The following is a 9306-nucleotide window of genomic DNA, read 5'->3' as shown; positions in this document are numbered from 1 at the left end:
ATGGGATCAAGAGGAAATACTACATAGCTAGAACACCAAAACGAAATGGTGTAGTAGAAAGGAAAAACATGTTTGTCTAAGATATTGAATACACATGTTAGTTTAGAGGTGACATAGTGATGGAAAAAAATAACATAATGATGGGAAAATGGTTTACATATCAGAATCATAAGTTTGATCTATAGGAATTTACAGGGTAGGTTCCACAGATAGAACACTAAAGGACACCGGTCACAAACAGATCATAAATCAATACACTAGTATTCTTGATGTGGTTAAAATCCTCAAAGATGCAAATAGTCCACAACCTGAGCCAATGCAGCCACTTCAGGCAATTTATTAATAAAAGGAAAAAAAATTACATAAGCTTCTCTCACGAACAGTGACAGTACAAATGACCCTCCATGTTCTTTAAATAGAGATCATGGACCAATCAGGTGTCAAGACACAAATCAAGTGTCAGCAATACCAAGGAGAGAATGAACCATCAGATCACTTAATTTCTAGAACATATCATGATCGTCGGATTGTAAGCTACAAAAGTACATAGTAAAGAGACACACTTTACCTAAATCTACACTAGACCAAGTTGTACAAATTCTCACTATAGATTAAACTGATTATGCAATGTACTAAAGCAAAATACTTAATCTACTTCTACAATAAAACTTGCGGAAGCTTAATCAATTTTGACCAAGATCAAACAAAACACATATAACATAGAAGAAGATTCAATCACACACGAAACACAAAAGAATACTCTGGGGAAAGCCTCAGCTAAAAACCTTGCTGTCTGTATTATCATACAAGTGGAAATATCTGAGGATTAAACAAAACTTTAGCTAACAAGCTATCCAGCTCTCAATACAATCCCTCACTGCTGCTCATAGACATAATAGACAACACATATGCCTTCCTTCAGTCCTCCAAGCTTCCTATTTCCTTGCGCAATTTCTCCTGGGTCCTCCAGCTGCCACTTGTGTGATTCTCACCTCACACACTACTCTGAACTCTGTAGTAACTGCACAATCATCAAGGAATGAATTCCTTTTACATGCAAGAGATATTCACATGGGAATAGTCTAGCAACTTATAGTACACTGTCCCTGCCTTCAATCTCAACTGGGTCTTTGTCTGAACTGACATGGATGAGTTAATTATGAGAGTATTCAGTTATCTAGAGAACACTAGTTGCATGCATGCATGCATTAACTGACTGAACTCACAATTCATTCCACAATCTCTTTGGAACTAATTTAACTGGACTTCACTCAGTTAACAGAGCTAACTAATTACAACTCAAATACAACTCATCATTATCTCCTTAATTAAGGGATAACTTCCTCAATCAAATGGATAACTGTTGCATGACTTCACAAAGACCTGCGCTCCACATCAATAATCTGCTTCCCTTTATCATTCCTCTTGTTGGGTTCTAACTCAGAGTCAGAACATGAATCTGATTCTGAAGCCTTCAACTCTGTTGGGAAGGGGTCCTTGGGGTAAATTTTGATAAATTTTGTAATTTATTTTTGTAAAGATGTCAAGTCTCCCTGAAATGTGGAAGTAGAGCCTGAAGATAGTCAGAGTCAAAGTGGTTTAGTTCCTTAAGTAGGTAGGTGATAGGAAGGTTTTGAGACACGTCCATGGTCTGTGAACCATGGTATTGTAAAAGAAAATCTATAAATAAAATAATCACAGCAAGTTGAAGATAGGATCTAATTGTTAAGAATATTTGTAAGGACAAGCAAGCTAAGGCAGGAAAGGTCAGTTTCCTATACTTAGGCAAATGGGAAGGCTTTTGCAGCTGAGTGCGATGAGACCTTGGTAAGACCATAGGATGAGTGCATAGGGAAAATAAGTTTTTACTTGAATGATTATACATAATAAACACAGTTTTGAGACATTTCCTGTGTATTTGTGTATCATTTCTTACTTCTGTAAGTTTCCTTATTTTCACTCTCGGTTGAAATTTATATGAATTAATGCCTATTTGGTGCGTGAAAGTAATATATAAGTACTATTTATGCCTATTATGAATGATTAAAGGCCTTCGTGAAGATCTAGATACTGTTTAAGATAATTTACTGTAACTATCTCTTTCGGAAGGATTAGGATTCACAAAGATAGAAATAATCCCTAGAAACCACAAGAACCTATCACATTGACCTTTGGAGGTAGAAACCTGGTTCTGTCATCCCCCAATAATGCTTCAAGTGAGACTACAGCCTGCACTATGTGGGTTGTTACTGAAAAGGCCATCAGTTGGGGTTTTGTTGATTTGCACAGCTAATGTTGAACCTGGTTCAGGCCCCATCAAGCCAAAAAATGGTTTCATTATCGGAATTGGGATATTGCTAAAGGGATGTGTGATAAGTGGTTCCCCACTAAGAAAGAAATTGAGAAGTGGATTGATCAGAAACTGCATGCATTTGCAGCCCAGGAGAACAGAAATTCACACTTGTCGAAGGAAGAGTGGCTAAATAGATACCTATATATAGACAAACATGAAATATTCTTCTGCTCTTTCCCCTGTGAATTGTATGAGTGGTTGTCTGAATTAGCAGATAGTCAGGGTACGTGGAAGCTTGACGGCCCTATTGTGTGGACCCTAGAACGGGTGAAGAACTTGGAGGCTTCAGAAAATAAAATCATGTGGATTATCGTTTGATGAGCCTCAGTATTGCAATAAGAGTACTGCAACTCCCAAGGCTACCAACCTTAATTATCAACCCAGGGTTCGTACAAACTTAAGAGGTATCGACACTATATGTGTAGCATACAATGTGTCCTTCCTTTGTTGTCATGAAGTAATGGAGTGCATGTACTGAATTCAAATCCTAAACTAATTGCAGAAAATGAAATGTTCGAAATGGAACCTTAACCTATTGCAAGAAATAAAGTACGAGGAAAGCAACATATTCTAATTGCATAAAGATCATGAACTAAATGTAAAAGAAACCTAGCTTAACCCTATTTATCACATGTGATGATCTAACTGAGCATGAAATCTGATCTAGAGGGTACTAATTGTTGTGTGCATGTGTAAATATAAAAGAACTCATTTTTTTAAATATTTTTTCTTTATAAATGCAAATGCTAATCTTTCCTTGATCTTTGGAAAGGGGAGACAAGTGTGGAGCAAGATATAAATGGTCTTGATTGCATGGAGGTCAAGTAGAGGCCTAATCCCAACTTCAATGATGATTTTTCTCAATTCAGAATCAAAACATGCTTTCCTATAGGATGTAGATTTCCTACAGGATGCTACAGTGATTTCCTATAGGATCCAATGATTTACTATAGGATGTCACAAATTTACTATACGAAATTATAATTCATCGAATGAACAAGCCAATGAAATCCAAATTGGATAGGACAACCTTTTCTATTAACTAGGATTTTGTAGGTCTCTATTCCAAGTGGAATCACTCAAAAATACCTCTGTCAACCCATGCTAAAAATTAGAAAAACATTACTAGTCAAAAATCTAGAAATTCAAGAACTAGTGAGCTAGCAAATCGAAAAAATACCTAACCTAATCAAGTGAAAATTCAGTGGGGTAATTTTTGTTATGAGATAGAATGTTTTTTTGATCTAATTCAAGTGGAGCCAACTTGATTGAAGCTCATTAGCATGCTCTAAAAAATAGCAGAAATTTGTTGTTCTTCTCCACAAAGGAGTTCTAGAAATCTAGATTTGGGAATAAGAAGACTAATACAAGCAGCTCAATGATTAGTATGAAATTCCAAAGATTTTCCAAGGATGAAATAATGCTTGTGATCCTGCAAAATAACTTACATAAACCATTTAACTCAATCCTACAACAAGAAATCATTAATACTAAATCATTGTTTCTTGAGACCATTAGCTTTCCTTCTTCTCCTTATTCAAGATGGGTTCTTGAATATTTTTCAGTTTGGCAAATTCTTCCACACTGTTACCAACCTTAGGCTACCTTGTTTCGCCTTTTGGACACCTCTAACGCCTTCAAAATGCATTTAGATGAGAAATAGGACATCCTGTAGTGATTCCTGTCAAAACTACACGAAACCCTGTTAAAACTACAGGAAACCTTTTTTTTAGCATAAATGATGTTTTGAGCCTAGGATAGGCCCTCAACTTGAATCCCATGCCTTTTTCCCATTTTTAGGCCTTGGAAAAAGCTAGAAATATATTGGAGACCTCTTGGAAAACGTATTTTCATCACTGCAGTTTGAGTTTGTTTTTATGGTGAATGCCTCATTTATTTTTGTTGCATTCTTCTTCTCTCTTGTGGCCTAGATGTCCGCCTAATGGCCTTGGAGTTCTCTGAAAAAGCTCTGCCATCTTGGGGTTTAGCACAATTTTTTCATTTCTTCTTTCTTGTAGCAACATTCTCCCTTCCTGTAGTAGTCATTCCTCCTCTTTCAGGGTCTTCTAACTATATGGGAGTGATGAGAAATGATGAAAATAGATTTGATGATGATGCTAGGGCTCAAAGGGAGTAGTGTATGTTTGTGAAAATGGATAGGATGCTCTATTTGTTTTTTTCTTTTAAAGAATGAAATGGGATGGATGAATGATGAAAAGATAGTGAATGTGAAGTGGATGGATGGCATGGAGTGATGTGGTGACTTGGCCTTTGCAAAAAAAAATTCTTTTAATTGTTGTCCTCATTCCTTGAAATCATCACCCTTCATAATTTGACTTTTCAACATTGCGTGAGTGAAGGAGTGAGCTGCAATTAACTAGTTGAAGGCAGCTGAGACTGTTGACCCATCCTTAGCTTATAAAACCTCATCTCTCATGCATTGACAACAAATTTCTAACTATAATATGCTCAAGAGAAGAGGTCAACAATATTGCATACATGTACCTACCTAATGGCCTTCCTATAGATGTTGTTTGTTGGAGAGTGAAATCCTTGCTTGTATTTGTTGCATGTGTTTTTCTCTTCTTCTTTTTTCTGATGTTGTTCCTTGATGTGGAGGTATTGGATGGTGATGTTGATGAACCCTCACTGTGCTGGTGGGTTCCCTCTTGTTAAACCCCTCTGTCATGTTTCTCTGATGGATGTGGAGGGTTGTATATGTCTCCTTATTAAATTTAATGGATGAGTAATTTTAGATGAAAATTCTGTGTGTACAATTCCCCTAGACTATAACCTTTTTCAACACAATAGAAGGCCTTTCTATATTCTTTTCACTTGGAAAAATGTGGGAAATTTCAGCTCCTACCTCCTTATCACTTTCTGATGAAACCAACCTCTGTTTCTCCATTTTAAAACTGCTCACTACCAAACCTGTAGTGTTGTTCTATATCCTGTAGGTTTTCAAGGAATCATGTAGGTTTCTAGGACAACCTTTTGTAGTGGACTTGTTTTGTCCATGTCTCCCAAATCGTAGGATGGATTGACCTAAAACGTTATGAGCATGTTTCCATCATTATTATGAACCTCTCCATAAAAAAAATTTGGTCAATGGATGCACGAATCTCAAGAAAAGCTAAAAATGGTTAAAGGTGATGGAGGTTGATTTCTTGGAAACCGTGCATTAGAATTTTCTAAAATTGCTTGGGAATGTTACCATGATCCATATGCATCTCCCCATGTATCATATTTTTAAATGGATGCACGGATATCGAGAAAATGCAAAAATGGTTGTAGGTGAGGGAGGCTAATTTCTCGAAAATTGTGCACTAGAATTTGTTGAAATTGATTGAAAATGTTACCATAATCCATATTCATCTCCCCCCCAAAACTTCTTGGCAAATGGATGCATGTTTTTCAGGTTATGGCAAAAACAAATCGCTGCTCTATGTATGTTTGTATCCTATAGTAAAACAGAGCATCCTGTAGTTTTTTAGGATAGCAAGCAAATTGAATGGTAGAAGCTTAAGAATGATGGGTGGATGGTGGAAATAGATGAGGGTGATGGATTGGCATGGTCTTGGCCTTGTTGGAGCATTTGAGTAGAGGAGAAAGTCAAAATTTGACTTCTTTTGACTAGGCTTGACCAATTTTCCTTTCTTTGGTGACAACTTGTTTTTGTTCCTTGTAGATGTTGGAGAGCACCTACATTCACCAAAGAGATACATGGAGCAAGGATTTTTTATTTTTTCTCTTTTTCTGCTTCTAGGCCTACTAGCCACCTCAATGAGGTTTTCAACTAGTAGGTCTGCCTAGGCGCCTCAAAGGAGTTTTTCACCTAGGATCTTTTCTTTTTTCTCTTTTTTCTCTTTTTTCCAACCCATTTACCACCTCATGGAGGTTTTCAATCAATGAGCCAATCTGAGGTTCCTCCAAGGAGTTTTTCACTTGAGATTTTTATTTTCTCTATTATTTGTCATTTTTTTTTTACCCTACCCTACTTGAAAAAGCAAAATCACTTTCAAATATAGGAATACTTCTAATGGAGCCATGTGCACATCAAGATGATAGAAAAAATGATGTGTAGGCTTGAAATGTATGATTTTTCATGTACCAAGATTTCAAAGACCAAATGTTTTGACTTTGAAATGATCAAGCATAGTTGAAGAAGAGAGTGGTGCTCCATCTTGTTGATTTTTTGGAACCAACCCTCAATATAACTTTGATGTCCTTGGTTTTCTTACTCATCTGAATCATTTTTCATGTCTTCTTCTACCATGACCTTCAAATCTTCCTCTTTTTTCTGATTGTTCTCTTGAATACATGGAGGATTTGATGGTAACCATGAGGGAGCTCTCTCGATCTCTGATTTTGACGTCTACTCTTCATCAAGTGTACCCCATGATTCTGTGGTCTTCTCATTTGAATCTTATTCTTCTATATGTGGTCCTTCAATGATATCAAGATACTCTCTTTTTTGCAATACTCTTCCTAAGCTATGGTGAATACCATTGATCTCAAGAGGAGATGTTTGGAAGTGTTGTACCTCAACATTGTAAGTGGGCTGAGCTACTTCAATGCGTGGGTTTGTAAATTGTGGTTCAGGTAATTGAGTGGTAGTGGATATTTGAGATGGATGTCGTTGGGGTAGTGGTTGCAATGGAGATGAATGGTAGGGATAACATGGAGTTGGGTATGGAGGATATTGAGGAAAGTATTGAGGATATTGTGGATGGCTCCCATAAGTTCCTTGCCAACCTTGTTTCCAAGATTGGTTTTGGGATTGAGATGGAAAATGTTGCCAAGGAAGATGTGTGTTCTAATTACTTTGATATGGGTGTGCATAATCTTGAAATTGTTAATTAGGTTCTTGCATCATACTAAGTTGAATAGGCTACCATGGTCCTCTTGGAGCTACAGAACATAGTTGCATTGGTGATTGACTTTCTCCATTGTCCTCTTGGTAGACTTCCTTCAACCTTGGTAATGATGGACAATGTTTAACATCATGTGATTCTGCAACACAAATATCACCATTTTCTTTTCCTTCATCTCACATTCTTAACATTTCTACTTGTTTTTTTAGATTTCTAAGAACTTCTCTTTTAAAATCATCAAACAAATTTTCAAGTTTAGCTTTACTTACCGATCTTGATGCTGATTTACCTACTCTTGCTTTTCCTCTTGATATGTGTTTGCATGTTTCACAAATTTCTTCAAATGATAATTGATATGCATCACCTCTACGCATGAGATTCAGGATATCAATCCATTCATGCATAATTTCTCTAAGTAAGAGGGTTTTTAGTGTGTCAGATCCTAAATGATGTAGTTCTACTCTCTTAACATTATACATGAACCTCTATATTAGATCCTTGAGGTTCTCATCTTCTCTTTGATTCATTCTAAATATTTCTTCCTTAAGATCATGATCTTTTTTATTTTTCTAGAAATATCTTTTGCATCGTACTCCATGATCTTATTGAATTAGTCCCTAAACTCATGAACCATTTAAGAGCTCTATCCTTCAATGTTGCCGGAAATAATCTCAGTTTTTGAATTTTTAATAAGTAACCATAAGATCTACAAACAATTTCAAATTCAAAGAGAAAGATTTCCGGATCCTATGACCTTAGACCATGAAATTTTGGAAGAAAAGATGGAGGGATGTTCTTCATGTTCACATTAACATCAGTATCTTGAATGGGAAATCTGAGAGGATCTTCCTCATTGTCATCATCTCCATCCATTTCTTCTACATTATTTTCCATATTCTTCTTCTACCTACAAAAGTGAATGGTGATGGGCTCTTATTGCACCACATGATCAAATAGGGGGGTTGGGTTGGTGTTGGAGATTTTTTTTTCTTTTATGACTGAATGAAAACACTAATGCAATGCACTTTTCTATTTTTTGAAATGAAATATGCCTAATGTAATTAATTTTTTGTTTTGCAAAAAGTAAGAAGAAATGAATCAACTAGGGAAGAAAACAATGCATACTTTGACACCTCCCCAGCAACAGCACCAAAAAGTGATGAGCCTCAGTATTGCAACAAGAATGTTGCAACTCCCAAGGCTATTGAATTCAATTATCAACCCGGGGTTCGTACAAAATTAAGAGGTATCAGCACTATATGTGCATCATACAATTTGTCCTTCCTTTTCTATCATGATGTGATGGAGTGCATGTACTAAAGTCAAATCCTATATTGATTGCAGAAAATGAAATATTCAAAATGGAACCTTAACCTATTGCAAGAAAGAAAGTACAAGGAAAGAAACCTATTCTAATTGCATAAATATCATGAACTAAATGTAAAATAAACCTAGCTTAACCCTATTTATCACATGTGATGATCTAACTGAGCATGAAATCTGATCTATAGGGTACTAACCCCTGTGTGCATGTGTAAATATAAAAGAACTCATTTTTTTAAATCTTTTTGCTTTATAAATGCAAATGCTAATCTTTCCTTGATGTTTGGCAAGGGAGACAAGTGTGGAGCAAGAGGGTTAAAATGGTCTTAATGGAATGGAGGTCAAGTAGAGGCATAATCCTACCTTCAATGATGATTTTTCTCAATTCAGGCTCAAAACAGGCTTTCCTACAGGATGAAGATTTCCTAAAGGATGCTATTGTGATTTCCTACAGGATTCCTTGATTTACTACAGGATGTTACATATTTACTATACAAAAATGTAATTCATCGAATGACCAAGAAAATCAAATCCAAATTGGATGGGACAATTTTTTCTATTAACTAGGATGTCTTAGGTCCCCATTCCAAGTGGAATCACTCAAAAAGACCTCTGTTAACCCATGCTAAAAAATAGAAAAACATTACTAGTCGAAAATCTAGAAATTCGAGAACTAGTGAGCTAGTAAATCTAAACAATGCCTAACCTAATCAAGTGCACATGAAGTGGGGTAATTTTTGTTATGAACTATAATGA

This window comes from Pinus tabuliformis, chromosome 4_1 (assembly GCF_031772625.1).
Source record: "Pinus tabuliformis cultivar Carrire ecotype Pingquan chromosome 4_1, CPIR1, whole genome shotgun sequence".
NCBI classification, from domain to species: Eukaryota; Viridiplantae; Streptophyta; class Pinopsida; order Pinales; family Pinaceae; genus Pinus; species Pinus tabuliformis.
The sequence above is the reverse complement of the archived record's forward strand: the minus strand, read 5'-3'. Positions refer to the sequence as shown.